The 26419-nt window shown below is 53.4% G+C and overlaps 9 non-coding genes and 3 pseudogenes across 9 annotated transcripts; 6 read left to right on the top strand and 6 right to left on the bottom strand.

Moving 5' to 3' along the window:
• Positions 1–2759: 2759 nt before the first annotated feature.
• On the top strand, positions 2760–2878 carry LOC148637285 (5S ribosomal RNA). The gene has a single exon (XR_015931554.1). It is a non-coding gene; the product is annotated as a 5S ribosomal RNA (ribosomal RNA).
• Positions 2879–3514: 636 nt separating this feature from the next.
• Positions 3515–3678, bottom strand: LOC148637284 (U1 spliceosomal RNA). Its single transcript, XR_015931534.1, has one exon. It is a non-coding gene; the product is annotated as a U1 spliceosomal RNA (small nuclear RNA).
• A 1775-nt stretch (positions 3679–5453) lies between these two features.
• Positions 5454–5572, top strand: LOC148637283 (5S ribosomal RNA; annotated as a pseudogene).
• Positions 5573–6208: 636 nt separating this feature from the next.
• On the bottom strand, positions 6209–6366 carry LOC148637282 (U1 spliceosomal RNA). Its single transcript, XR_015931543.1, has one exon. It is a non-coding gene; the product is annotated as a U1 spliceosomal RNA (small nuclear RNA).
• A 6958-nt stretch (positions 6367–13324) lies between these two features.
• LOC148637281 (5S ribosomal RNA) lies at positions 13325–13443 on the top strand. Its single transcript, XR_015931547.1, has one exon. It is a non-coding gene; the product is annotated as a 5S ribosomal RNA (ribosomal RNA).
• A 636-nt stretch (positions 13444–14079) lies between these two features.
• Positions 14080–14243, bottom strand: LOC148637280 (U1 spliceosomal RNA). Its single transcript, XR_015931537.1, has one exon. It is a non-coding gene; the product is annotated as a U1 spliceosomal RNA (small nuclear RNA).
• Positions 14244–16050: 1807 nt separating this feature from the next.
• LOC148637279 (5S ribosomal RNA) lies at positions 16051–16169 on the top strand (annotated as a pseudogene).
• A 636-nt stretch (positions 16170–16805) lies between these two features.
• On the bottom strand, positions 16806–16969 carry LOC148637278 (U1 spliceosomal RNA). The gene has a single exon (XR_015931544.1). It is a non-coding gene; the product is annotated as a U1 spliceosomal RNA (small nuclear RNA).
• A 1774-nt stretch (positions 16970–18743) lies between these two features.
• Positions 18744–18862, top strand: LOC148637277 (5S ribosomal RNA). The gene has a single exon (XR_015931553.1). It is a non-coding gene; the product is annotated as a 5S ribosomal RNA (ribosomal RNA).
• Positions 18863–19498: 636 nt separating this feature from the next.
• On the bottom strand, positions 19499–19662 carry LOC148637276 (U1 spliceosomal RNA). Its single transcript, XR_015931533.1, has one exon. It is a non-coding gene; the product is annotated as a U1 spliceosomal RNA (small nuclear RNA).
• A 1809-nt stretch (positions 19663–21471) lies between these two features.
• LOC148637275 (5S ribosomal RNA) lies at positions 21472–21590 on the top strand (annotated as a pseudogene).
• Positions 21591–25368: 3778 nt separating this feature from the next.
• LOC148637274 (U4 spliceosomal RNA) lies at positions 25369–25510 on the bottom strand. Its single transcript, XR_015931565.1, has one exon. It is a non-coding gene; the product is annotated as a U4 spliceosomal RNA (small nuclear RNA).
• Between the last annotated feature and the right edge of the window lie 909 nt (positions 25511–26419).

The raw sequence follows: 26419 nt of genomic DNA, 5'->3' as shown, positions 1-26419 counted from the left end.
ATTTCTCTTCCACCAGCCCCGGAGCCACAGCAGGACTGATCCTGGCTGGAGGCTGAGAGTCTTTGTCCAACAAGGGTTCTTTGTTTGACTTGTTGTTTGCTTTGGATTTTCGGGCCGGTTTGGCTGAAACAAGCACTGCCTCATCCTTTCTCATTTTGAGTTTATTGGCGTAGGCGTGAGGGCAGTTCTTAAAAACGTGTCCTTCCGAGCCACATAAATTGCACTTTGGCAGCATTGAACAGTCAGAGGCTAAATGTCCCTGTTTGCCACAGGTCTTGCAGCATTTCACAGTGCAGGACGATGCCAGGTGTCCCACAGCACCACAGCGCCGACACACCTTTGGTTGTCCCACATAAAACACATAGCCATTGCAGGCGCCCAGCCGGATTGTAGAGGGCAGGTGCCTTAAGCCTCCATTTACGCTGTCCGGTAGCAAGCGAACCTCGAATTTCCTTGCTCCTGTTTTTATACCATCAACATCTCTAACCTCAGTTCCATGGTGGACGGTGCAGTACTGGTTAAGCCAGGTGTGAATGTCCTCCGTCTTTGCCAGTTCCGAGAACATAACAACATGCACCGTTTTCCTCTCTCTCTGTGTCAGAGGCTGCAAGTTGATCTTCTCAAGTGCAGGAACTTTGCCTCTTTTTGCCTCAAACACATCCACGCATTGTTCAAACAGAGGATAGGTAGCAAATACAACCTCAAATGCTTTCTGACCTGGGAGAGCGAAGATGAAATCCAAGTGCCGAGGTTCAAAGCCAAGTTCCTTCTGTAACACTTTTCTGCTGAACTGCATACGATCCATGAAGAGGTCATCCAAGAGCTCAAAACGTACAGCATTCTTACGGGATCCAAAGGTTGCCATTTCAAAAACCGCAAATCGAACACTGCTTCCAACTAAAGAAAAACAATCCAACCACTCCACCTACAGGCTGATCAAGGTATCTCCCCTGCCAGGTAAGTATGAGTTAAACAGGCCCCTGCAAGCGGCCCGCACCCACAGCACAAATCGCGCAGCCTAGGCCACCTCCTCGCCCCGCACGCCACCGCCTCCTGCTGGGCCCACTCTTTCACACACTCAAACGCCACACTGACACTCAAAAGTGTGGGCAAAACGAGAAAACGAGCGTGCCGTTTCCTACACATCTGCAGTCGCCGTTGCGCATTCGCAGCATGTCCCGGGATGCAATTCGGCCTCATTTGCATAACTCCAGATCGGCAGATCGCCACGCAAGCTCGCGACGTGCGCCTGCCACACACCGAACAAACCTTTTCAGCAATTTCCAAAAAACGGGCCTGCTCGCCTGCCCACAAGGCTCCGTCTCTTACCTGCTCTCCAGAGCCTGCTGCCTTCTGTGCTTTTCTCTCGGCACCGCTGCAGCGCACACAACTCCTGCAGCGGGAGGGGGGGAGAAAGTTCCCACGCTCCGCCGCAGGGAAGGCTCGCTCCGTGCGCACACGTCCTTTCGATGCCAGTCCAACAAGTGCTCCGCATTAGCTGCGTCGGGGCTCCGGCGTGTCGCACCTCACCTCACCTCGCACTGCCCCCTCCTTGAATGTCTGCCGCTGGGCATGCCCCGCTCTCCTCCGCCTTATCTTATCGCGTGTGAGCACCGACAATGGCCACAATGCCGGGGAATGGCACCTGTAAAGTGTTAATTGGGGCACAGGAACAGCCCGTCTCGTCTCGGGGGGGCTGGCTTCAGAGACAATACAGCAAACACAGCGGGGCGGGGGAAGAAGACGACACCACACATGCGGGTACATTCAGCTCCGGCGGGAACGAGACATTTGTCGGTCTTTTCAAGTGCCGAGAGCCGAGCAATCCTTCACTTGTATCATTTCTCCCCGGTGACTAGATCTGGCCCTGCGACTCTCGACTGGGCTCATCCCCGGGGCAGCCCAGCAGGTGTGAGCCTGGCCGGCACCCGGATGGGAGATTCCACCCCGGAAAAACTCCGGTTGCTGCTGCTCCTGCAAGAGGTGTGACTGGGACCAGTAGGGAGCGCTCACCCTGCGGGCTGTGTGGCTCTCTTACGCCCCAGCCTCCTGATGGCGACACTCTGCTGCACAAACAGGCGCCGTCCTTCGGGGGAGGCGTCAAACCGAGGTCCCGACCCTCCTTGGCCATTAGGAAACCCCAGGGCGTCTCTCAAAAAGAGACGCCGGGGGTGTCCCTCTGGTGTTAGTGCTCCCCTTTACCCATCAGTCGGGGTCTCCTCCTAATCCCCGTCTCACCTGTAACAATCAATGACGAGGCCCCCCTGTCCGTGAGATTTAGTACTCGCGCAAGAGACCGGGGGCAGAGCGCGAACGCGGTCCCCCGCCCCCCACAAAGTGCGCGCTCCGGGTCCTGCAACACAGCGGAAGGGCAGCGAGAAGGAGCCTCTTGCTCTGACGCCGCAAGGCCACAAGAGGGCGGAGGCGCCGCGCGCCCGGCCGACGTGTTGGACCGGTGCGCTTTACGTGCTGAAATAAACACGCGAAAGCCCCGAAATGTTTCCAGAGTGCTGTGCACTGGAGGTTTTTGTCTGGTGAAGACTTGCCTGGTGCTCCTCCGTGCAGATTGTTTGTCCTCCTCCAGTGCGGGACGAGCCAACACAAGGGAGCGCATTCGCCAACATCCAGGCACGCAATGCGATTTGGAAAGCAGCTCCTTTCCAAAGAGTTGCACACGAACGATCCTTCAGTCCCGCTCGGGGGGCACGGAAGCCCCGCCACACACAGCTTCAAGTAGCGAGTCAGGCGCCGGGGCTTTCGCTTACGGCCACACCACCCTGAACACGCCCGATCTCGTCTGATCTCGGAAGCTAAGCAGCGTCGGGCCTGGTTAGTACTTGGATGGGAGACTGCCTGGGAATACCAGGTGCTATAAGCTCTTGCTCTCCCGGCCAGCAGGGGTCGCCGTTGGTGCCGTAGGCTTTGGGAGGAAAACCTGCAGGATGGAAAGGTGATCTATAGCCTCATCTCTAGAGATGTTTTGTTGCTGTGGCATGTGTGTGACCCATATTCAAAAAAAAAAACCCGTCTGTAAAACGAATATCGAAGCTGCCTCTAAATCTGCAAATGAAGATGAGTCGATAAACCACTCGTTTTTCGTATAACTAGACATATATTCATTTGTTACCGATTTCATTCATTGAGCACGGATACAATAGAGGTACAGCCATTCACTGTTTGACATGTCTGCACTGGTACAGAACCGAGCAATCAGAAAACGGGTGAAACTGTCTTTAGACTCAGCATACAGTACCGAGGCCCCCCATGACCAAATAAAGGCTAACCTCGATAATCAGCCTAAAGAACGCAGACTACAGCAAAACGACTGACTTTGAAAAGGGAATGAACGTCCGGAAGGAGTAGTGGAACTAGCTTGAGATGCTTCTCCGGACCCCTAACTAAAAGCCAGCGAGAACCAGCAGCGGCGTCCACTCCTGTCGAACCGCGATCCTTCCGCAGCCACGCAGCTCGTGGTGTCCTAACCCTCCCGTATCTGATTTTGGACCAAGCACATCAGGGGAGAGCGCGAACGCAGTCCCCCACTACCAGAAATTATGCAGTCGAGATTCCCACATTTGGGGAATTCGCAGGGGTCAGCACAGCCGGAGTGCAATGGCCAAGCCTCGCCCTGGGTGAACCTCCTTCTTGATCAAAGTATCTCCCCTGCCAGGTAAGTATGAGTTAAACAGGCCCCTGCAAGCGGCCCGCACCCACAGCACAAATCGCGCAGCCTAGGCCACCTCCTCGCCCCGCACGCCACCGCCTCCTGCTGGGCCCACTCTTTCACACACTCACACGCCACACTAACACTCAAAAGTGTGGGCAAAACGAGAAAACGAGCGCGCCGTTTCCTACACATCTGCAGTCGCCGTTGCGCATTCGCAGCATGTCCCGGGATGCAATTCGGCCTCATTTGCATAACTCCAGACCGGCAGATCGCCACGCAAGCTCGCGACGTGCGCCTGCCACACACCGAACAAACCTTTTCAGCAATTTCCAAAAAACGGGCCTGCTCGCCTGCCCACAAGGCTCCGTCTCTTACCTGCTCTCCAGAGCCTGCTGCCTTCTGTGCTTTTCTCTCGGCACCGCTGCAGTGCACACAACTCCTGCAGCGGGAGGGGGGGAGAAAGTTCCCGCGCTCCGCCGCAGGGAAGGCTCGCTCCGTGCGCACACGTCCTTTCGATGCCAGTCCAACAAGTGCTCCGCATTAGCTGCGTCGGGGCTCCGGCGTGTCGCACCTCACCTCACCTCGCACTGCCCCCTCCTTGAATGTCTGCCGCTGGGCATGCCCCGCTCTCCTCCGCCTTATCTTATCGCGTGTGAGCACCGACAATGGCCACAATGCCGGGGAATGGCACCTGTAAAGTGTTAATTGGGGCACAGGAACAGCCCATCTCGTCTCGGGGGGGCCGGCTTCAGAGACAATACAGCAAACACAGCGGGGCGGGGGAAGAAGACGACACCACACATGCGGGTACATTCAGCTCCGGCGGGAACGAGACATTTGTCGGTCTTTTCAAGTGCCGAGAGCCGAGCAATCCTTCACTTGTATCGTTTCTCCCCGGTGACTAGATCTGGCCCTGCGACTCTCGACTGGGCTCACCCCCGGGGCAGCCCAGCAGGTGTGAGCCTGGCCGGCACCCGGATGGGAGATTCCACCCCGGAAAAGCTCCGGTTGCTGCTGCTCCTGCAAGAGGTGTGACTGGGACCAGTAGGGAGCGCTCACCCTGCGGGCTGTGTGGCTCTCTTACGCCCCAGCCTCCTGATGGCGACACTCTGCTGCACAAACAGAGGTCAAACCGAGGTCCCGACCCTCCTTGGCCATTAGGAAACCCCAGGGCGTCTCTCAAAAAGAGACGCCGGGGGTGTCCCTCTGGTGTTAGTGCTCCCCTTTACCCATCAGTCGGGGTCTCCTCCTAATCCCCGTCTCACCTGTAACAATCAATGACGAGGCCCCCCTGTCCGTGAGATTTAGTACTCGCGCAAGAGACCGGGGGCAGAGCGCGAACGCGGTCCCCCGCCCCCCACAAAGTGCGCGCTCCGGGTCCTGCAACACAGCGGAAGGGCAGCGAGAAGGAGCCTCTTGCTCTGACGCCGCAAGGCCACAAGAGGGCGGAGGCGCCGCGCGCCCGGCCGACGTGTTGGACCGGTGCGCTTTACGTGCTGAAATAAACACGCGAAAGCCCCGAAATGTTTCCAGAGTGCTGTGCACTGGAGGTTTTTGTCTGGTGAAGACTTGCCTGGTGCTCCTCCGTGCAGATTGTTTGTCCTCCTCCAGTGCGGGACGAGTCAACACAAGGGAGCGCATTCGCCAACATCCAGGCACGCAATGCGATTTGGAAAGCAGCTCCTTTCCAAAGAGTTGCACACGAACGATCCTTCAGTCCCGCTCGGGGGGCACGGAACCCCCGCCACACACAGCTTCAAGTAGCGAGTCAGGCGCCAGGGCTTTCGCTTACGGCCACACCACCCTGAACACGCCCGATCTCGTCTGATTTTGGAAGCTAAGCAGCGTCGGGTCTGGTTAGTACTTGGATGGGACACTGCCTGGGAATACCAGGTGCTGTAAGCTTTTGCTCTCCCGGCCAGCAGGGGTCGCCGTTGGTGCCGTAGGCTTTGGGAGGAAAACCTGCAGGATGGAAAGGTGATCTATAGCCTCATCTCTAGAGATGTTTTGTTGCTGTGGCATGTGTGTGACCCATATTCAAAAAAAAAAACCCGTCTGTAAAACGAATATCGAAGCTGCCTCTAAATCTGCAAATGAAGATGAGTCGATAAACCACTCGTTTTTCGTATAACTAGACATATATTCATTTGTTACCGATTTCATTCATTGAGCACGGATACAGTAGAGGTACAGCCATTCACTGTTTGACATGTCTGCACTGGTACAGAACCGAGCAATCAGAAAACGGGTGAAACTGTCTTTAGACTCAGCATACAGTACCGAGGCCCCCCATGACCAAATAAAGGCTAACCTCGATAATCAGCCTAAAGAACGCAGACTACAGCAAAACGACTGACTTTGAAAAGGGAATGAACGTCCGGAAGGAGTAGTGGAACTAGCTTGAGATGCTTCTCCGGACCCCTAACTAAAAGCCAGCGAGAACCAGCAGCGGCGTCCACTCCTGTCGAACCGGGATCCTTCCGCAGCCACGCAGCTCGTGGTGTCCTAACCCTCCCGTATCTGATTTTGGACCAAGCACATCAGGGGAGAGCGCGAACGCAGTCCCCCACTACCAGAAATTATGCAGTCGAGATTCCCACATTTGGGGAATTCGCAGGGGTCAGCACAGCCGGAGTGCAATGGCCGAGCCTCGCCCTGGGTGAACCGATTTCGATTTCGATTTTTAAGAACTTTATTTTCTTTTCACAAAAAAATACAGGAAATCACAAATCAGAAAGCTTTACATTAATATACATACTTAAAACAGTATATATGATCACATCTCATTACATTTTGACACGGTAACAGTTACATAGCAACAATTTTCTTTTTTTCTGGTGCAAATCACATTCTTTATTTAAACATGATAATGTTTTTCACAGTTTCTTGAGATACTGTCCAATGCTCTCTATTTCCCACAGATTTTCTGCTTCCTCCCTCCCTTCTCTCCACAGATCTCTGAGGTAATAGTTCTCTCGGGTGATGAACAGGGCCAGGCTACCTGCTGCCTTGACTGGGACCTCGATGCCTTTGAACAGCCCCATGTTCCTCACTCTCCACAGGGCGTCTTTCCCACTGTTCACCACGGCCCAGATCCTGTCAAACACGTCAGGAGGAAGCTTGACAGGAGAGATGCCGTATATGATGAAAGCAGCGGTCAGGGTAAATTGGGGCGAGAGAGCCTGCAACCAATCTTCAAACTGTGCCCAGAAGGCCTTAGCAAAAAAGCAGGACCACAGGAGATGGGTCACAGTCTCCTCCTCGCCGCAGCCCACCCTAACGCAGCGAGGGCTGGGGGTGAGGCCCCTACGGTACAAGAAAGTTCGTACCGGTAAGCACTGGTGGACGACACTCCAGGCTAAATCTCTGTGAATGTTGCACAGAAATTTAGAGGATGTGTGTTTCCACACCTTCCTTGTTTGGGCTGATGTTAAAATGCCCACAGGGGTCTGCCTATTGTTCTGGGGTGCTACGAAATCTTCCAGTTTTTGGACGCTGACATCTCGGAGGGGAATATGGCCAATTGGGTGAGATCTTAGAAAACTTTTAACTGTCCCATAAATTGCAGGGCATGTGTCAGAGAGTGGGACGTCCAGCTTGGGTCTGACACCCCACACTCTGGACACCTCCCTACCTACCCAGAGCCTGGAAAAATAAGTCCAGGTACGCGCTGCAGGTGCTGTTGCAAAGCCTCTCAGCACAGAGGCCAGGAAAATGCACAGCAGCTTCGTAGCAATATCTGGGACAGACTTCCCCCCTGAGGGTAGCGGCCTGTACATTATTTCCCTTCTGAGTCTTTCCTGCTTCCCACCCCATAGAAATTGAAACATCAATCTCCTCAGCACCGCCGCAACACGGTGTGGGATTGGGAAGGTAGAAGCCAGAAAATTCAAGACAGGCAAGAGCTCGGCTTTGATGACCAGCACCTTCCCTGTCATGGTGAGGTCTCGGTCCTTCCATTGCATCAGTTTTTTGTTTAAGATTGGCAATTTGTTCTGCCAATTTACTGTTCCCATCTCTTCTCCAAAATACACCCCCAGGACCTTAATTCTCTTCTCTTGCAGCCTGAGATCATGTCCTTCTTTTGGCTCCCTCCAGTTCTGATAAAAAATCTCACTCTTAGATGTGTTAATTTTTGCGGAGGAAGCCAAAGAGAACCGATCACAGCACTGCAGAGCTCTGCTAATTGAGGCATTGTCAGAGAGGAGCAGGGTGACATCATCCATGTATAGAGATGTCTTTACCTCTCCTCCCCCACTTCCAGGCACTGGTATCCCATTAATGGCCTGATCCTGGCGCAAGGCACAGGCTAAGGGCTCCATAGCCAAAACGAATAACAAGGGGGATAATGGGCAGCCCTGCCTCACCCCTGAACAGACTTCAAAGGTGCGTGATCTATTGCCATTAACCATGACTCTGCTGTTGCTACCTGTGTACAGCAGGTTAATCCACTTTCTCATGATGGGGCCAAACTTCATGTGCTCAAGTACCGATGTTAAGTACTGCCGGTTTAGGCGGTCAAAGGCCTTTTCTAGGTCTACACCTAAAATGCACAGAGGGAGGGAGCGATCCTCAGAGTACAGACAGACATCCCTCAACAAGGCCAGGTTGTCGCTCATCAGGCGTCCTGCTATCCCACAAGTCTGTTCTTTCCCTACCAGTGAGGCCACTACATTTTGTAGGCGCAGGAAAAGGGCTTTGGACAGGATCTTAGTGTCCACGCCTAACAGGCTGAGGGGTCTCCAGTTCTTTATGTCATTTTTTGCTCCTTTCTTAAACAAGAGAGAGATAGTGCCTTCTCTTAAGGAGTCAGGCAGCAATTCTGTCTTGTAGCTTTCCTCGAATAGGAGCAGTAGCGGATCCTGAAGCAGATCCCAAAAGGTGCAATAAAATTCTTTAGGGAGCCCGTCAGCACCCGGAGTTTTCCCCTTCTGTAAGCTCTCCATAGCCTGTCTCAGCTCTTCTACTGTCAAATCCCTCTCAAGTACTTCCCTATCTTCTTCACTCAAAATGTTTTCTAGCTTTGAGGTAAAAAAATGAATATCTTCATCCTTTACCTCTGTAGAGCTGTACAGTCTTGAGTAGAAGGCCTCGGTGCAGGAGAGGATAGCACTCGGCTCTGTTCTCTCTCGTCCCTCCTCATCAACTACACTTTCCATGACAGTCTTGGAGCCTACCACTTTCCTGAAAAAGAAGCGAGTACACTTCTCATTTTCTTCCAAGAACTGCACTCTGCTTCTTAACAGCACTCCTCGACTACTTTCTTCGGCTATGCTCCGGATGTCCTTTTTTAAAAGGGCGATATCCTCGAGCACATCGAAGCCACTGTGCAGCATCGTGTAGAGACGCTGCAGCTGCCTCTGTTTCCTGGCTAGCACTCCTCTCCGTCTGGCAGCAGCCTTCCTTCCCTCAGCCATGAAAAAGGCCTTTGTCCTCATCTTCACCTCCTCCCACCACTCTCCTACTGACCCGTACAGACACTGCAAGGACAGCCACTGTGATAGTTTCTCCTTGTAGCGGGATACTACCCCCTCGTTCTCTAGCAGCTTTGTGTTGAGCTTCCAGAGGCCTGGGCCAAAGACAGTCCCGCCCTGGAGTTCCACTCTACACCCTAAAGCCTGATGATCTGAGAAGAAGACAGGCTGAAGAGTGACCCCAACAACTTTCACTCTCTCTGAGACAAAGCAATAGTCAATTCTGGAGCTGCTATTCCTCCCTGACCATGTATATCCTGCTGTTGTGGGATATATACATCTATATGTGTCTGAGAGTTTAAAGTCTTGAACTAAGTTATGCAGGGCCAGTGAGCTGGAATCCAATTTTATCGGAGAGCTAGACTGCCTGTCTGTGTGCTCTAAGATACAATTAAAATCCCCTCCCACTATCACGTCTGTGCTGCATAACAATAGGGGGGAGAGTGCCTTGAGTAGCTCCACCCTTCCTCCTACGTCAGTAGGGCAATACACATTGATTAGCCGCAGGTTAACGGTCCCCCATTCCACATCCACACACAGCAACCTGCCATCTATGACCCTCTGAATACTTTTCAATTTGAATGCCCATCCTTTGAAAAGAATGGCCACGCCAGAGGCTCTGTTGTTATTGTCCCCTGACCAAACAGAAGGCCCTTTATCCCACCTATCTTCAAAACTTTTATACCTCTCTTGATAGGCTAAAGCACACTCCTGCAACATCAACACATCTCCCTCTCTCTGCTGGAGGTAATCAAAGACAGACTGGCATTTAACTCTGTCATTGATACCTCTTGTGTTAAGAGAAATTATGTTAAGAGCCATATTACATAAGAAAGTGGAACCAGTCTTTACAAAACACATTTCTCTTCGGTCTCACCTGTTACCTTTTTCTTTTTCTTTTTCTTCTTACCAATTTCCTGCCAGCCATCCTCTGAATGAGCCTTCATCAGGGTGGCAGCAGTAAAAGCGTTCACAGAGTCCATTTCAAGGAAGGGGGTAGAGGGAGGGGTGGAGAGGTTCCAGCTGTCCCCATCGCCATGCTCTCCTTCCTCCTCGCTCGGGGAGAAAACAGAGTCATTTTTTCTTTTCCTCAAGTCCAGCTCCTGGGAGCACTGAGGGGAAAGGGGTGCAGCCGATGCACCAGTCTCCTCTTCCCCCTCACCCACCAGCTGCTGCAGATCCTCCGTGATGGACTGGATGGAGGAGAGGAGGGCATCTGTAGCACTTGCAGAGTCTGAGAAAAGCAGCTCCGCTGAATCCTGGGTATCCTCGCTGGACCCGCTCCACCGGGGGGCCCCACACTGGCCCTCGTTCTGAGGAGCAGGAGTGGGGGAGGGGTCCTCGCTGTTCTCGGGGGTTTTCAAACCCTCGTGCTTGTCTGGTGCAGTCTGCGGTTGTGGGGGCGTAGTGGATTTCTCTTCCACCAGCCCCGGAGCCACAGCAGGACTGATCCTGGCTGGAGGCTGAGAGTCTTTGTCCAACAAGGGTTCTTTGTTTGACTTGTTGTTTGCTTTGGATTTTCGGGCCGGTTTGGCTGAAACAAGCACTGCCTCATCCTTTCTCATTTTGAGTTTATTGGCGTAGGCGTGAGGGCAGTTCTTAAAAACGTGTCCTTCCGAGCCACATAAATTGCACTTTGGCAGCATTGAACAGTCAGAGGCTAAATGTCCCTGTTTGCCACAGGTCTTGCAGCATTTCACAGTGCAGGACGATGCCAGGTGTCCCACAGCACCACAGCGCCGACACACCTTTGGTTGTCCCACATAAAACACATAGCCATTGCAGGCGCCCAGCCGGATTGTAGAGGGCAGGTGCCTTAAGCCTCCATTTACGCTGTCCGGTAGCAAGCGAACCTCGAATTTCCTTGCTCCTGTTTTTATACCATCAACATCTCTAACCTCAGTTCCATGGTGGACGGTGCAGTACTGGTTAAGCCAGGTGTGAATGTCCTCCGTCTTTGCCAGTTCCGAGAACATAACAACATGCACCGTTTTCCTCTCTCTCTGTGTCAGAGGCTGCAAGTTGATCTTCTCAAGTGCAGGAACTTTGCCTCTTTTTGCCTCAAACACATCCACGCATTGTTCAAACAGAGGATAGGTAGCAAATACAACCTCAAATGCTTTCTGACCTGGGAGAGCGAAGATGAAATCCAAGTGCCGAGGTTCAAAGCCAAGTTCCTTCTGTAACACTTTTCTGCTGAACTGCATACGATCCATGAAGAGGTCATCCAAGAGCTCAAAACGTACAGCATTCTTACGGGATCCAAAGGTTGCCATTTCAAAAACCGCAAATCGAACACTGCTTCCAACAAAAGAAAAACAATCCAACCACTCCACCTACAGGCTGATCAAGGTATCTCCCCTGCCAGGTAAGTATGAGTTAAACAGGCCCCTGCAAGCGGCCCGCACCCACAGCACAAATCGCGCAGCCTAGGCCACCTCCTCGCCCCGCACGCCACCGCCTCCTGCTGGGCCCACTCTTTCACACACTCAAACGCCACACTGACACTCAAAAGTGTGGGCAAAACGAGAAAACGAGCGTGCCGTTTCCTACACATCTGCAGTCGCCGTTGCGCATTCGCAGCATGTCCCGGGATGCAATTCGGCCTCATTTGCATAACTCCAGATCGGCAGATCGCCACGCAAGCTCGCGACGTGCGCCTGCCACACACCGAACAAACCTTTTCAGCAATTTCCAAAAAACGGGCCTGCTCGCCTGCCCACAAGGCTCCGTCTCTTACCTGCTCTCCAGAGCCTGCTGCCTTCTGTGCTTTTCTCTCGGCACCGCTGCAGCGCACACAACTCCTGCAGCGGGAGGGGGGGAGAAAGTTCCCACGCTCCGCCGCAGGGAAGGCTCGCTCCGTGCGCACACGTCCTTTCGATGCCAGTCCAACAAGTGCTCCGCATTAGCTGCGTCGGGGCTCCGGCGTGTCGCACCTCACCTCACCTCGCACTGCCCCCTCCTTGAATGTCTGCCGCTGGGCATGCCCCGCTCTCCTCCGCCTTATCTTATCGCGTGTGAGCACCGACAATGGCCACAATGCCGGGGAATGGCACCTGTAAAGTGTTAATTGGGGCACAGGAACAGCCCGTCTCGTCTCGGGGGGGCTGGCTTCAGAGACAATACAGCAAACACAGCGGGGCGGGGGAAGAAGACGACACCACACATGCGGGTACATTCAGCTCCGGCGGGAACGAGACATTTGTCGGTCTTTTCAAGTGCCGAGAGCCGAGCAATCCTTCACTTGTATCATTTCTCCCCGGTGACTAGATCTGGCCCTGCGACTCTCGACTGGGCTCATCCCCGCGGCAGCCCAGCAGGTGTGAGCCTGGCCGGCACCCGGATGGGAGATTCCACCCCGGAAAAACTCCGGTTGCTGCTGCTCCTGCAAGAGGTGTGACTGGGACCAGTAGGGAGCGCTCACCCTGCGGGCTGTGTGGCTCTCTTACGCCCCAGCCTCCTGATGGCGACACTCTGCTGCACAAACAGGCGCCGTCCTTCGGGGGAGGCGTCAAACCGAGGTCCCGACCCTCCTTGGCCATTAGGAAACCCCAGGGCGTCTCTCAAAAAGAGACGCCGGGGGTGTCCCTCTGGTGTTAGTGCTCCCCTTTACCCATCAGTCGGGGTCTCCTCCTAATCCCCGTCTCACCTGTAACAATCAATGACGAGGCCCCCCTGTCCGTGAGATTTAGTACTCGCGCAAGAGACCGGGGGCAGAGCGCGAACGCGGTCCCCCGCCCCCCACAAAGTGCGCGCTCCGGGTTCCCTCTCGGGACCCTGCAACACAGCGGAAGGGCAGCGAGAAGGAGCCTCTTGCTCTGACGCCGCAAGGCCACAAGAGGGCGGAGGCGCCGCGCGCCCGGCCGACGTGTTGGACCGGTGCTCTTTACGTGCTGAAATAAACACGCGAAAGCCCCGAAATGTTTCCAGAGTGCTGTGCACTGGAGGTTTTTGTCTGGTGAAGACTTGCCTGGTGCTCCTCCGTGCAGATTGTTTGTCCTCCTCCAGTGCGGGACGTGCCAACACAAGGGAGCGCATTCGCCAACATCCAGGCACGCAATGCGATTTGGAAAGCAGCTCCTTTCCAAAGAGTGGCACACGAACGATCCTTCAGTCCCGCTCGGGGGGCACGGAACCCCCGCCACACACAGCTTCAAGTAGCGAGTCAGGCGCCAGGGCTTTCGCTTACGGCCACACCACCCTGAACACGCCCGATCTCGTCTGATCTCGGAAGCTAAGCAGTGTTGGGCCTGGTTAGTACTTGGATGGGAGACTGCCTGGGAATACCAGGTGCTGTAAGCTTTTGCTCTCCCGGCCAGCAGGGGTCGCCGTTGGTGCCGTAGGCTTTGGGAGGAAAACCTGCAGGATGGAAAGGTGATCTATAGCCTCATCTCTAGAGATGTTTTGTTGCTGTGGCATGTGTGTGACCCATATTCAAAAAAAAAAACCCGTCTGTAAAACGAATATCGAAGCTGCTTCTAAATCTGCAAATGAAGATGAGTCGATAAACCACTCGTTTTTCGTATAACTAGACATATATTCATTTGTTACCGATTTCATTCATTGAGCATGGATACAATAGAGGTACAGCCATTCACTGTTTGACATGTCTGCACTGGTACAGAACCGAGCAATCAGAAAACGGGTGAAACTGTCTTTAGACTCAGCATACAGTACCGAGGCCCCCCATGACCAAATAAAGGCTAACCTCGATAATCAGCCTAAAGAACGCAGACTACAGCAAAACGACTGACTTTGAAAAGGGAATGAACGTCCGGAAGGAGTAGTGGAACTAGCTTGAGATGCTTCTCCGGACCCCTAACTAAAAGCCAGCGAGAACCAGCAGCGGCGTCCACTCCTGTCGAACCGGGATCCTTCCGCAGCCACGCAGCTCGTGGTGTCCTAACCCTCCCGTATCTGATTTTGGACCAAGCACATCAGGGGAGAGCGCGAACGCAGTCCCCCACTACCAGAAATTATGCAGTCGAGATTCCCACATTTGGGGAATTCACAGGGGTCAGCACAGCCGGAGTGCAATGGCCAAGCCTCGCCCTGGGTGAACCTCCTTCTTGATCAAAGTATCTCCCCTGCCAGGTAAGTATGAGTTAAACAGGCCCCTGCAAGCGGCCCGCACCCACAGCACAAATCGCGCAGCCTAGGCCACCTCCTCGCCCCGCACGCCACCGCCTCCTGCTGGGCCCACTCTTTCACACACTCACACGCCACACTAACACTCAAAAGTGTGGGCAAAACGAGAAAACGAGCGCGCCGTTTCCTACACATCTGCAGTCGCCGTTGCGCATTCGCAGCATGTCCCGGGATGCAATTCGGCCTCATTTGCATAACTCCAGACCGGCAGATCGCCACGCAAGCTCGCGACGTGCGCCTGCCACACACCGAACAAACCTTTTCAGCAATTTCCAAAAAACGGGCCTGCTCGCCTGCCCACAAGGCTCCGTCTCTTACCTGCTCTCCAGAGCCTGCTGCCTTCTGTGCTTTTCTCTCGGCACCGCTGCAGTGCACACAACTCCTGCAGCGGGAGGGGGGGAGAAAGTTCCCACGCTCCGCCGCAGGGAAGGCTCGCTCCGTGCGCACACGTCCTTTCGATGCCAGTCCAACAAGTGCTCCGCATTAGCTGCGTCGGGGCTCCGGCGTGTCGCACCTCACCTCACCTCGCACTGCCCCCTCCTTGAATGTCTGCCGCTGGGCATGCCCCGCTCTCCTCCACCTTATCTTATCGTGTGTGAGCACCGACAATGGCCACAATGCCGGGGAATGGCACCTGTAAAGTGTTAATTGGGGCACAGGAACAGCCCGTCTTGTCTCGGGGGGGGCGGCTTCAGAGACAATACAGCAAACACAGCGGGGCGGGGGAAGAAGACGACACCACACATGCGGGTACATTCAGCTCCGGCGGGAACGAGACATTTGTCGGTCTTTTGAAGTGCCGAGAGCCGAGCAATCCTTCACTTGTATCGTTTCTCCCCGGTGACTAGATCTGGCCCTGCGACTCTCGACTGGGCTCACCCCCGGGGCAGCCCAGCAGGTGTGAGCCTGGCCGGCACCCGGATGGGAGATTCCACCCCGGAAAAACTCCGGTTGCTGCTGCTCCTGCAAGAGGTGTGACTGGGACCAGTAGGGAGCGCTCACCCTGCGGGCTGTGTGGCTCTCTTATGCCCCAGCCTCCTGATGGCGACACTCTGCTGCACAAACAGGCGCCGTCCTTCGGGGGAGGCGTCAAACCGAGGTCCCGACCCTCCTTGGCCATTAGGAAACCCCAGGGCGTCTCTCAAAAAAAGACGCCGGGGGTGTCCCTCTGGTGTTAGTGCTCCCCTTTACCCATCAGTCGGGGTCTCCTCCTAATCCCCGTCTCACCTGTAACAATCAATGACGAGGCCCCCCTGTCCGTGAGATTTAGTACTCGCGCAAGAGACCGGGGGCAGAGCGCGAACGCGGTCCCCCGCCCCCCACAAAGTGCGCGCTCCAGGTTCCCTCTCGGGGCCCTGCAACACAGCGGAAGGGCAGCGAGAAGGAGCCTCTTGCTCTGATGCCGCAAGGCCACAAGAGGGCGGAGGCGCCGCGCGCCCGGCCGACGTGTTGGACCGGTGCGCTTTACGTGCTGAAATAAACACGCGAAAGCCCCGAAATGTTTCCAGAGTGCTGTGCACTGGAGGTTTTTGTCTGGTGAAGACTTGCCTGGTGCTCCTCCGTGCAGATTGTTTGTCCTCCTCCAGTGCGGGACGAGTCAACACAAGGGAGCGCATTCGCCAACATCCAGGCACGCAATGCGATTTGGAAAGCAGCTCCTTTCCAAAGAGTTGCACACGAACGATCCTTCAGTCCCGCTCGGGGGGCACGGAACCCCCGCCACACACAGCTTCAAGTAGCGAGTCAGGCACCGGGGCTTTCGCTTACGGCCACACCACCCTGAACACGCCCGATCTCGTCTGATCTCGGAAACTAAGCAGCGTCGGGCCTGGTTAGTACTTGGATGTGAGACTGCCTGGGAATACCAGGTGCTGTAAGCTTTTGCTCTCCCGGCCAGCAGGGGTCGCCGTTGGTGCCGTAGGCTTTGGGAGGAAAACCTGCAGGATGGAAAGGTGATCTATAGCCTCATCTCTAGAGATGTTTTGTTGCTGTGGCATGTGTGTGACCCATATTCAAAAAAAAAAACCCGTCTGTAAAACGAATATCGAAGCTGCCTCTAAATCTGCAAATGAAGATGAGTCGATAAACCACTCGTTTTTCGTATAACTAGACATATATTCATTTGTTACCGATTTCATTCATTGAGCATGGATACAATAGAGGTACAGCCATTCACTGTTTGACATGTCTGCACTGGTACAGAACCGAGCAATCAGAAAACGGGTGAAACTGTCTTTAGACTCAGCATACAGTACCGAGGCCCCCCATGACCAAATAAAGGCTAACCTCGATAATCAGCCTAAAGAACGCAGACTACAGCAAAACGACTGACTTTGAAAAGGGAATGAATGTCCGGAAGGAGTAGTGGAACTAGCTTGAGATGCTTCTCCGGACCCCTAACTAAAAGCCAGCGAGAACCAGCAGCGGCGTCCACTCCTGTCGAACCGGGATCCTTCCGCAGCCACGCAGCTCGTGGTGTCCTAACCCTCCCCTATCTGATTTTGGACCAAGCACATCAGGGGAGAGCGCGAACGCAGTCCCCCACTACCAGAAATTATGCAGTCGAGATTCCCACATTTGGGGAATTCGCAGGGGTCAGCACAGCCGGAGTGCAATGGCCGAGCCTCGCCCTGGGTGAACCTCCTTCTTGATCAAGGTATCTCCCCTGCCAGGTAAGTATGAGTTAAACAGGCCCCTGCAAGCGGCCCGCACACACAGCACAAATCGCGCAGCCTAGGCCACCTCCTCGCCCCGCATTCCACCGCCTCCTGCTGGGCCCACTCTTTCACACAATCACACGCCACACTAACACTCAAAAGTGTGGGCAAAACGAGAAAACGAGGGCGCCGTTTCCTACACATCTGCAGTCGCCGTTGCGCATTCGCAGCATGTCCCGGGATGCAATTCGGCCTCATTTGCATAACTCCAGACCGGCAGATCGCCACGCAAGCTCGCGACGTGCGCCTGCCACACACCGAACAAACCTTTTCAGCAATTTCCAAAAAACGGGCCTGCTCGCCTGCCCACAAGGCTCCGTCTCTTACCTGCTCTCCAGAGCCTGCTGCCTTCTGTGCTTTTCTCTCGGCACCGCTGCAGTGCACACAACTCCTGCAGCGGGAGGGGGGGAGAAAGTTCCCACGCTCCGCCGCAGGGAAGGCTCACTCCGTGCGCACACGTCCTTTCGATGCCAGTCCAACAAGTGCTCCGCATTAGCTGCGTCGGGGCTCCGGCGTGTCGCACCTCACCTCACCTCGCCCTACCCCCTCCTTGAATGTCTGCGCTGGGCATGCCCCGCTCTCCTCCGCCTTATCTGATCGCGTGTGAGCACCGACAATGGCCACAATGCCGGGGAATGGCACCTGTAAAGTGTTAATTGGGGCACAGGAACAGCCCGTCTCGTCTCGGGGGGGCCGGCTTCAGAGACAATACAGCAAACACAGCGGGGCGGGGGAAGAAGACGACACCACACATGCGGGTACATTCAGCTCCGGCGGGAACGAGACATTTGTCGGTCTTTTCAAGTGCCGAGAGCCAAGCAATCCTTCACTTGTATCGTTTCTCCCCGGTGACTAGATCTGGCCCTGCGACTCTCGACTGGGCTCACCCCCGGGGCAGCCCAGCAGGTGTGAGCCTGGCCGGTACCCGGATAGGAGATTCCACCCCGGAAAAGCTCCGGTTGCTGCTGCTCCTGCAAGAGGTGTGACTGGGACCAGTAGGGAGCGCTCACCCTGCGGGCTGTGTGGCTCTCTTACGCCCCAGCCTCCTGATGGCGACACTCTGCTGCACAAACAGAGGTCAAACCGAGGTCCCGACCCTCCTTGGCCATTAGGAAACCCCAGGGCGTCTCTCAAAAAAAGACGCCGGGGGTGTCCCTCTGGTGTTAGTGCTCCCCTTTACCCATCAGTCGGGGTCTCCTCCTAATCCCCGTCTCACCTGTAACAATCAATGACGAGGCCCCCCTGTCCGTGAGATTTAGTACTCGCGCAAGAGACCGGGGGCAGAGCGCAAACGCGGTCCCCCGCCCCCCACAAAGTGCGCGCTCCGGGTCCTGCAACACAGCGGAAGGGCAGCGAGAAGGAGCCTCTTGCTCTGACGCCGCAAGGCCACAAGAGGGCGGAGGCGCCGCGCGCCCGGCCGACGTGTTGGACCGGTGCGCTTTACGTGCTGAAATAAACACGCGAAAGCCCCGAAATGTTTCCAGAGTGCTGTGCACTGGAGGTTTTTGTCTGGTGAAGACTTGCCTGGTGCTCCTCCGTGCAGATTGTTTGTCCTCCTCCAGTGCGGGACGAGTCAACACAAGGGAGCGCATTCGCCAACATCCAGGCACGCAATGCGATTTGGAAAGCAGCTCCTTTCCAAAGAGTTGCACACGAACGATCCTTCAGTCCCGCTCGGGGGGCACGGAACCCCCGCCACACACAGCTTCAAGTAGCGAGTCAGGCGCCGGGGCTTTCGCTTACGGCCACACCACCCTGAACATGCCTGATCTCGTCTGATCTCGGAAGCTAAGCAGCGTTGGGCCTGGTTAGTACTTGGATGGGAGACTGCCTGGGAATACCAGGTGCTGTAAGCTTTTGCTCTCCCGGCCAGCAGGGGTCGCCGTTGGTGCCGTAGGCTTTGGGAGGAAAACCTGCAGGATGGAAAGGTGATCTATAGCCTCATCTCTAGAGATGTTTTGTTGCTGTGGCATGTGTGTGACCCATATTCAAAAAAAAAAACCCGTCTGTAAAACGAATATCGAAGCTGCCTCTAAATCTGCAAATGAAGATGAGTCGATAAACCACTCGTTTTTCGTATAACTAGACATATATTCATTTGTTACCGATTTCATTCATTGAGCACGGATACAATAGAGGTACAGCCATTCACTGTTTGACATGTCTGCACTGGTACAGAACCGAGCAATCAGAAAACGGGTGAAACTGTCTTTAGACTCAGCATACAGTACCGAGGCCCCCCATGACCAAATAAAGGCTAACCTCGATAATCAGCCTAAAGAACGCAGACTACAGCAAAACGACTGACTTTGAAAAGGGAATGAACGTCCGGAAGGAGTAGTGGAACTAGCTTGAGATGCTTCTCCGGACCCCTAACTAAAAGCCAGCGAGAACCAGCAGCGGCGTCCACTCCTGTCGAACCGGGATCCTTCCGCAGCCACGCAGCTCGTGGTGTCCTAACCCTCCCGTATCTGATTTTGGACCAAGCACATCAGGGGAGAGCGCGAACGCAGTCCCCCACTACCAGAAATTATGCAGTCGAGATTCCCACATTTGGGGAATTCGCAGGGGTCAGCACAGCCGGAGTGCAATGGCCGAGCCTCGCCCTGGGTGAACCTCCTTCTTGATCAAGGTATCTCCCCTGCCAGGTAAGTATGAGTTAAACAGGCCCCTGCAAGCGGCCCGCACCCACAGCACAAATCGCGCAGCCTAGGCCACCTCCTCGCCCCGCACGCCACCGCCTCCTGCTGGGCCCACTCTTTCACACACTCACACGCCACACTAACACTCAAAAGTGTGGGCAAAACGAGAAAACGAGCGCGCCGTTTCCTACACATCTGCAGTCGCCGTTGCGCATTCGCAGCATGTCCCGGGATGCAATTCGGCCTCATTTGCATAACTCCAGACCGGCAGATCGCCACGCAAGCTCGCGACGTGCGCCTGCCACACACCGAACAAACCTTTTCAGCAATTTCCAAAAAACGGGCCTGCTCGCCTGCCCACAAGGCTCCGTCTCTTACCTGCTCTCCAGAGCCTGCTGCCTTCTGTGCTTTTCTCTTGGCACCGCTGCAGTGCACACAACTCCTGCAGCGGGAGGGGGGGAGAAAGTTCCCGCGCTCCGCCGCAGGGAAGGCTCGCTCCGTGCGCACACGTCCTTTCGATGCCAGTCCAACAAGTGCTCCGCATTAGCTGCGTCGGGGCTCCGGCGTGTCGCACCTCACCTCACCTCGCACTGCCCCCTCCTTGAATGTCTGCCCCTGGGCATGCCCCGCTCTCCTCCGCCTTATCTTACCGCGTGTGAGCACCGACAATGGCCACAATGCCGGGGAATGGCACCTGTAAAGTGTTAATTGGGGCACAGGAACAGCCCGTCTCGTCTCGGGGGGGCCGGCTTCAGAGACAATACAGCAAACACAGCGGGGCGGGGGAAGAAGACGACACCACACATGCGGGTACATTCAGCTCCGGCGGGAACGAGACATTTGTCGGTCTTTTCAAGTGCCGAGAGCCGAGCAATCCTTCACTTGTATCGTTTCTCCCCGGTGACTAGATCTGGCCCTGCGACTCTCGACTGGGCTCACCCCCGGGGCAGCCCAGCAGGTGTGAGCCTGGCCGGCACCCGGATGGGAGAGTCCACCCCGGAAAAGCTCCGGTTGCTGCTGCTCCTGCAAGAGGTGTGACTGGGACCAGTAGGGAGCGCTCACCCTGCGGGCTGTGTGGCTCTCTTACGCCCCAGCCTCCTGATGGCGACACTCTGCTGCACAAACAGGCGCCGTCCTTCGGGGGAGGCGTCAAACCGAGGTCCCGACCCTCCTTGGCCATTAGGAAACCCCAGGGCGTCTCTCAAAAAGAGACGCCGGGGGTGTCCCTCTGGTGTTAGTGCTCCCCTTTACCCATCAGTCGGGGTCTCCTCCTAATCCCCGTCTCACCTGTAACAATCAATGACGAGGCCCCCCTGTCCATGAGATTTAGTACTCGCGCAAGAGACCGGGGGCAGAGCGCGAACGCGGTCCCCCGCCCCCCACAAAGTGCGCGCTCCGGGTTCCCTCTCGGGGCCCTGCAACACAGCGGAAGGGCAGCGAGAAGGAGCCTCTTGCTCTGACGCCGCAAGGCCACAAGAGGGCGGAGGCGCCGCGCGCCCGGCCAACGTGTTGGACCGGTGCGCTTTTTAAGTGCTGAAATAAACACGCGAAAGCCCCGAAATGTTTCCAGAGTGCTGTGCACTGGAGGTTTTTGTCTGGTGAAGACTTGCCTGGCGCTCCTCCGTGCAGATTGTTTGTCCTCCTCCAGTGCGGGACGAGCCAACACAAGGGAGCGCATTCGCCAACATCCAGGCACGCAATGCGATTTGGAAAGCAGCTCCTTTCCAAAGAGTTGCACACGAACGATCCTTCAGTCCCGCTCGGGGGGCACGGAACCCCCGCCACACACAGCTTCAAGTAACGAGTCAGGCGCTGGGGCTTTCGCTTACGGCCACACCACCCTGAACACGCCTGATCTCGTCTGATCTCGGAAACTAAGCAGCGTCGGGCCTGGTTAGTACTTGGATGGGAGACTGCCTGGGAATACCAGGTGCTGTAAGCTTTTGCTCTCCCGGCCAGCAGGGGTCGCCGTTGGTGCCGTAGGCTTTGGGAGGAAAACCTGCAGGATGGAAAGGTGATCTATAGCCTCATCTCTAGAGATGTTTTGTTGCTGTGGCATGTGTGTGACCCATATTCAAAAAAAAAAACCCGTCTGTAAAACGAATATCGAAGCTGCCTCTAAATCTGCAAATGAAGATGAGTCGATAAACCACTCGTTTTTCGTATAACTAGACATATATTCATTTGTTACCGATTTCATTCATTGAGCACGGATACAATAGAGGTACAACCATTCACTGTTTGACATGTCTGCACTGGTACAGAACCGAGCAATCAGAAAATGGGTGAAACTGTCTTTAGACTCAGCATACAGTAACCACTCGGCCACCTCGTCTAGGAAACTGGGCTGTCCTGACATGGGTTGGCGCACTCCAGTTGATCTTTTTCTTTTTTTTCCCTCATACTCGAGGGTCATTTTCCTGTTCCACATGCAATTTCAACATTTTCCTTGGGAGATGTCAAGCCAGCAAGCCACTGCTGTGGTTCAGTGGCCAGTGTGGAGTTCAGTGGCCCTGTTGTACACAGAAAGCACATTGAGCTCCTTGGACATGAAAAGTTCCAGATAAAAGCCATTTGTCATCCTTTCTCTTGGTGTCGATGTTGCTATTGTATGTAAAGGTGGCAACTTGCTGAGCGAGCAGGCGGAGCACACACCGAATGCAGATGTGTCTGAGTGGTGTGTCCAAGTGGCTGCAAAAGGACAGCACTCCCGGGGCGCCGTGGCTTAGTTGGTTAAAGCGCCTGTCTAGTAAACAGAAAATCCTGGGTCCGAATCCCAGCGGTGCCTTTTTTTGTTCTGTGTTCTCGAACAGAACTGGTCATTATAGACAACCGCATACGTCTAGACTTAATTAAATGCAAGTATTCATTTCCTGTCTTGAACGACTTGTTTTTCTTAAAATGGATGCAACTTGCAAAACATGAAATACAAACCTCGCTAATCAGCGCTCGCGGCTGGCAAAAAAAAAAGAAGTCAGCAATGTTTTTTTCTTTAACCTTAAGCCTGCTAATGGAGAAGAACCTAGTCGCCACATCACATACATCCGTTTCAACGATAAGAATGTAACAACTATCCTCACTCCAGAGTAAATCTCACGTTGAGGGCATATTTTTTTCCACTTTACCATGAGTCGGGCTCAGCTGCACAGAGGCGAGAGCAGAGCAATGAGGTCAGGGGGATAGGGGAGTCACACGCTGGCGGTTTGAACACGCGGAAGATCACTGAGGGATCCACAGTATGTGGACCCTCCGTGCGCCATCATTCCACACTCCAGACTCTGAATCCTGCCATCCGAGTTAAGATCTCGGCGGAACCTGAGGCGCAGTTCTTTCTTAAAACGTAATCTGGTGAGCATTTCTAGAATCGTAATTGTATAGATGCAGCCTTTAATATGTTGCTAGGTTAAAATTTATGACTTCTTGAACTTCAGTAGGCAACTGCCCTCTTGATTTCGGATTTAATTTCTTTATTACAGGGGAGCTTTTATGATGACAGAGTCAAGTTCAGGTACTTTGCTTGATGGAGGAAGCTCATTTCGGACTCTGTGATCTTCTCACCTGGAAAGGTCTGCTGTACTACTACAAGAGAGAAGTAGAGTCTGGAGGAAGGGACAATTTTATGATGCTTTGGAAGGTAATGTTTTTTTTTTCTTTGAAATCGAAATGAATCAGAATATCAGTGCAAAAGACAAACTCTTGGTTTGGTTTAAAGAGATATGGTTTTAAAACAGACAAAATGTAGAAAACAGGTGTTTCTCACTTTTGGAAAAGAATGGACCGGGGGTAATATTTTACTAGTTGCAGTGCTAAGCTCACTGGGTTACAGCCCTGCAGTGTCACACGAGGGCCAGTGGTGCAATGGATAATGTGTCTGACTATGGATTAGGAGTTTGGAGGTTCGACTCCTGCCTGGCGCTGGTTGTTTTTAAACACATCAGCCTACTCCCTAAGTAGTCTGTGCTACTTACTGCATTGTAATCGTACCCAGTAAGAGATTTCCTTCATGTAAATGAACTGCACCTGACAGCTTTAGAAAAACACCTGGGCTCACTACGGTGCTGAGAGCTCAAGTTGTGTATAATGTAATAATTTAAGTAGAATAGATTCTAATAATATAATGATCCAGTGTGTTGCACTACTTCACTGCTTCACTGCTCTATGCCGTCTGGAAATAAATCCTCAGACAACTTACTGCCCTGGGCATGTACCAATAAATTACAGGAGCACATCTATATATCACTGCGTTGAAGCAGGAGACACAATCACTGCAAATACATCCTAAATACAGTGTTCCAGCACCTTTGACCTCATCCAGAACGTATCATTTCTTGAAAGGAATTGCTGTCCGAATGCACATCTGAATCCCAAACAGAATCTCTAGTAAAATACGATCATTTGTGAAACAGGTAAATGTCTCAGGGGCCCATTCCTCATTCTCAAGACACATGTATGCAGTACGTACATCATGCATTGAGCAATAGGGATTAAAGACACCACAGGTAAGGTTAGAAGACATTCTGACTATATTCTAAAATATTGGACTCATATTCTTATGATGGCAGACATGATGCTGTGTTTAAAACCGGGGTTAATGGACATTATATGACTGTCAATTCTGTTTTGTTTTGGAGACTCTTGGCTGCCTATGTGGTACAGTGCAGCGTGAAGAAAACATTTTCCAAAACTGTGTCAGCTCAAAAGTTGTAAGAAAATCTTTCCAGCTGCTTTAACTCTCTTCATTTTTGTCATTTAATTGTCTGTCGGCACTATGTAGCCGCGTTGCATGACAACCCATCTCACCACGGAAAGGAACCTAACAGCTTTTGTAAGAGAGGAGAAAAGGACCTGGCCCGTACGGGACTCGAACCCACAACCTTGGTGTTATTAGCTCTAACCAACTGAGCTAACCAGCCTCACGACAGCAATCCTCTCTGTGCTGCAAAAAATCGAACTCAGGGAATTTCTTTTGCCCTCCTTTGAATTGAAAGCCGTGTAATTCAGTGTACGGGCTTTCTCGTGCAGTTTTATAGTTCTTGTAACCCAAATCCTACACTGGCGTGAAGTGACCCCCCATTTCACAGCATTTTTCAGCTGATTTAAAATGTACCTAAAGGAGAAGCATTATTGAAGACCATCAATTACCAAGAGCTTTTGTCAAAGGTTTTGGTGGTCATTTTTAATGACCACAGAGCGCTGTGACCTCAGTTTTACATCTCATCCAAGAGACAGCGCCCTTTTACAACACAGCGTCTCCGTCACTATGCTGGGGCATTGGGACCCGCACAGACCTCAGGGTGAGCGCCCCCCCGCCGGCACCATTAACACCGCTTCCAGCTGGAAACTTTGTTTTTCCCTGTAGCTTACCCTCATCCGGGTACTGACCTGGCTCACCTGCTTAGTTTCAGTGGGTTTTCAGTTGCGAGTTGCAAGGGGATGCAAGTGATGGAGCCGCTCGCTGCAAAAGCCACTGCTTTGGCTGGGAATCGAACCAGAGCCTCCCGCGTGAGAAGCGAGAATTCTACCACTGAACCAACAATGCTCAGTGCCCAGGCCTTCAAAAAAGACGCTTTTTTGGTACTCTGTTAAAAAAGCGTCGACATTACCTCTTTCAAAAGGCTTCACTTTCCTAGTCACATTCCAAGGCTCATTGAACCCGGGCTGTTTCCTCCAGCGGTATAGTATTGCAGTTAGACAGCACGATGCCTGCAAGACTATGTCACGCACTGACGAGACTGTCAAAAATTGCTTTCGACGATTGTATTGCAAACCGGCGGAAGCGGGGTATTGGGAAAAGTTTTCAACTAGCAATAATTGCGCCTCGGCTAAACCTCACAGGCTACAATACTGCCACTGCGCAAAGCTGACGGTTGCCAGGCAACCGCGGGGATCCTATGGAAATCGTTATCGATCGTCTCATGGCATGTCGTTGCGGTAACGCTTCATATTTGTCGTCTTCTTCTTCTTCTAGCTTGAGGTTTTGAAGAATTTCATGACAGACAAGGGCTCCGTTGGGAACAAAGGGCGTTGTGAGAAAACCGTTGCTTATTTTCAGCAGCAGAAATACAACCCTTTAAATACAAGATGACAGAACAATGACGAAGGGCATGCCGGGAGGAAATCATGCACTACAGAGGAAAGGGGGCGGGCACGTACAGTTCACATTCAAGCCACAAGTACTCTTCTCGGATGTTGCATAAACAAATCCTAACGTCCTGAAAGCATTGCAGCATGTTTGTGTCCCACTTCCCGTGGCTGCAGGACGACTGACACGAACGGACAAACACAATTTGTGGCGTTTAGCGTGACATAGTCTTGCAGGCATCGTGCTGTCTCACTGCAATACTATACCGCTGGAGGAAACAGCCCGGGTTCGATGAGCCTTGGAATGTGACTAGGAAAGTGAAGCCTTTTGAAAGAGGTAAAGCACTGCACAACGGAAGTGAGGGAGAATCTTACAGGGGATTCTGAGCGGTGTCTGCATACACGCAGCCCGATACGGGTGCTGAAAGCTTGAGCTACTCTCAATGTCATGCTGCCTTTCCTCGGAGTAAATCTGTTACATTGAAAGAATGCTTCTCGCAGGTTCAAAAAGGGAGGTCCCTTGTTAATTGGAGAAATCAATTATTTCGAATGAATTCTGTATGCGTTAAAAGACAGCTATACACAGAAAACATGCAGGACACTGCTCATGATGTTTCCCGAGCCGAAACACAGTGCGTTTTTACAAGCCATCTGACAAAGCCCGCCCACTGAAAACTGCAGCAGATCGTG

This window comes from Lepisosteus platostomus, unplaced genomic scaffold (assembly GCF_059453375.1).
Source record: "Lepisosteus platostomus isolate fLepPlt1 unplaced genomic scaffold, fLepPlt1.hap1 Scaffold_124_H1, whole genome shotgun sequence".
Classification (NCBI taxonomy): Eukaryota; Metazoa; Chordata; class Actinopteri; order Semionotiformes; family Lepisosteidae; genus Lepisosteus; species Lepisosteus platostomus.
This window is presented reverse-complemented; position numbering and strand designations above follow the sequence as displayed.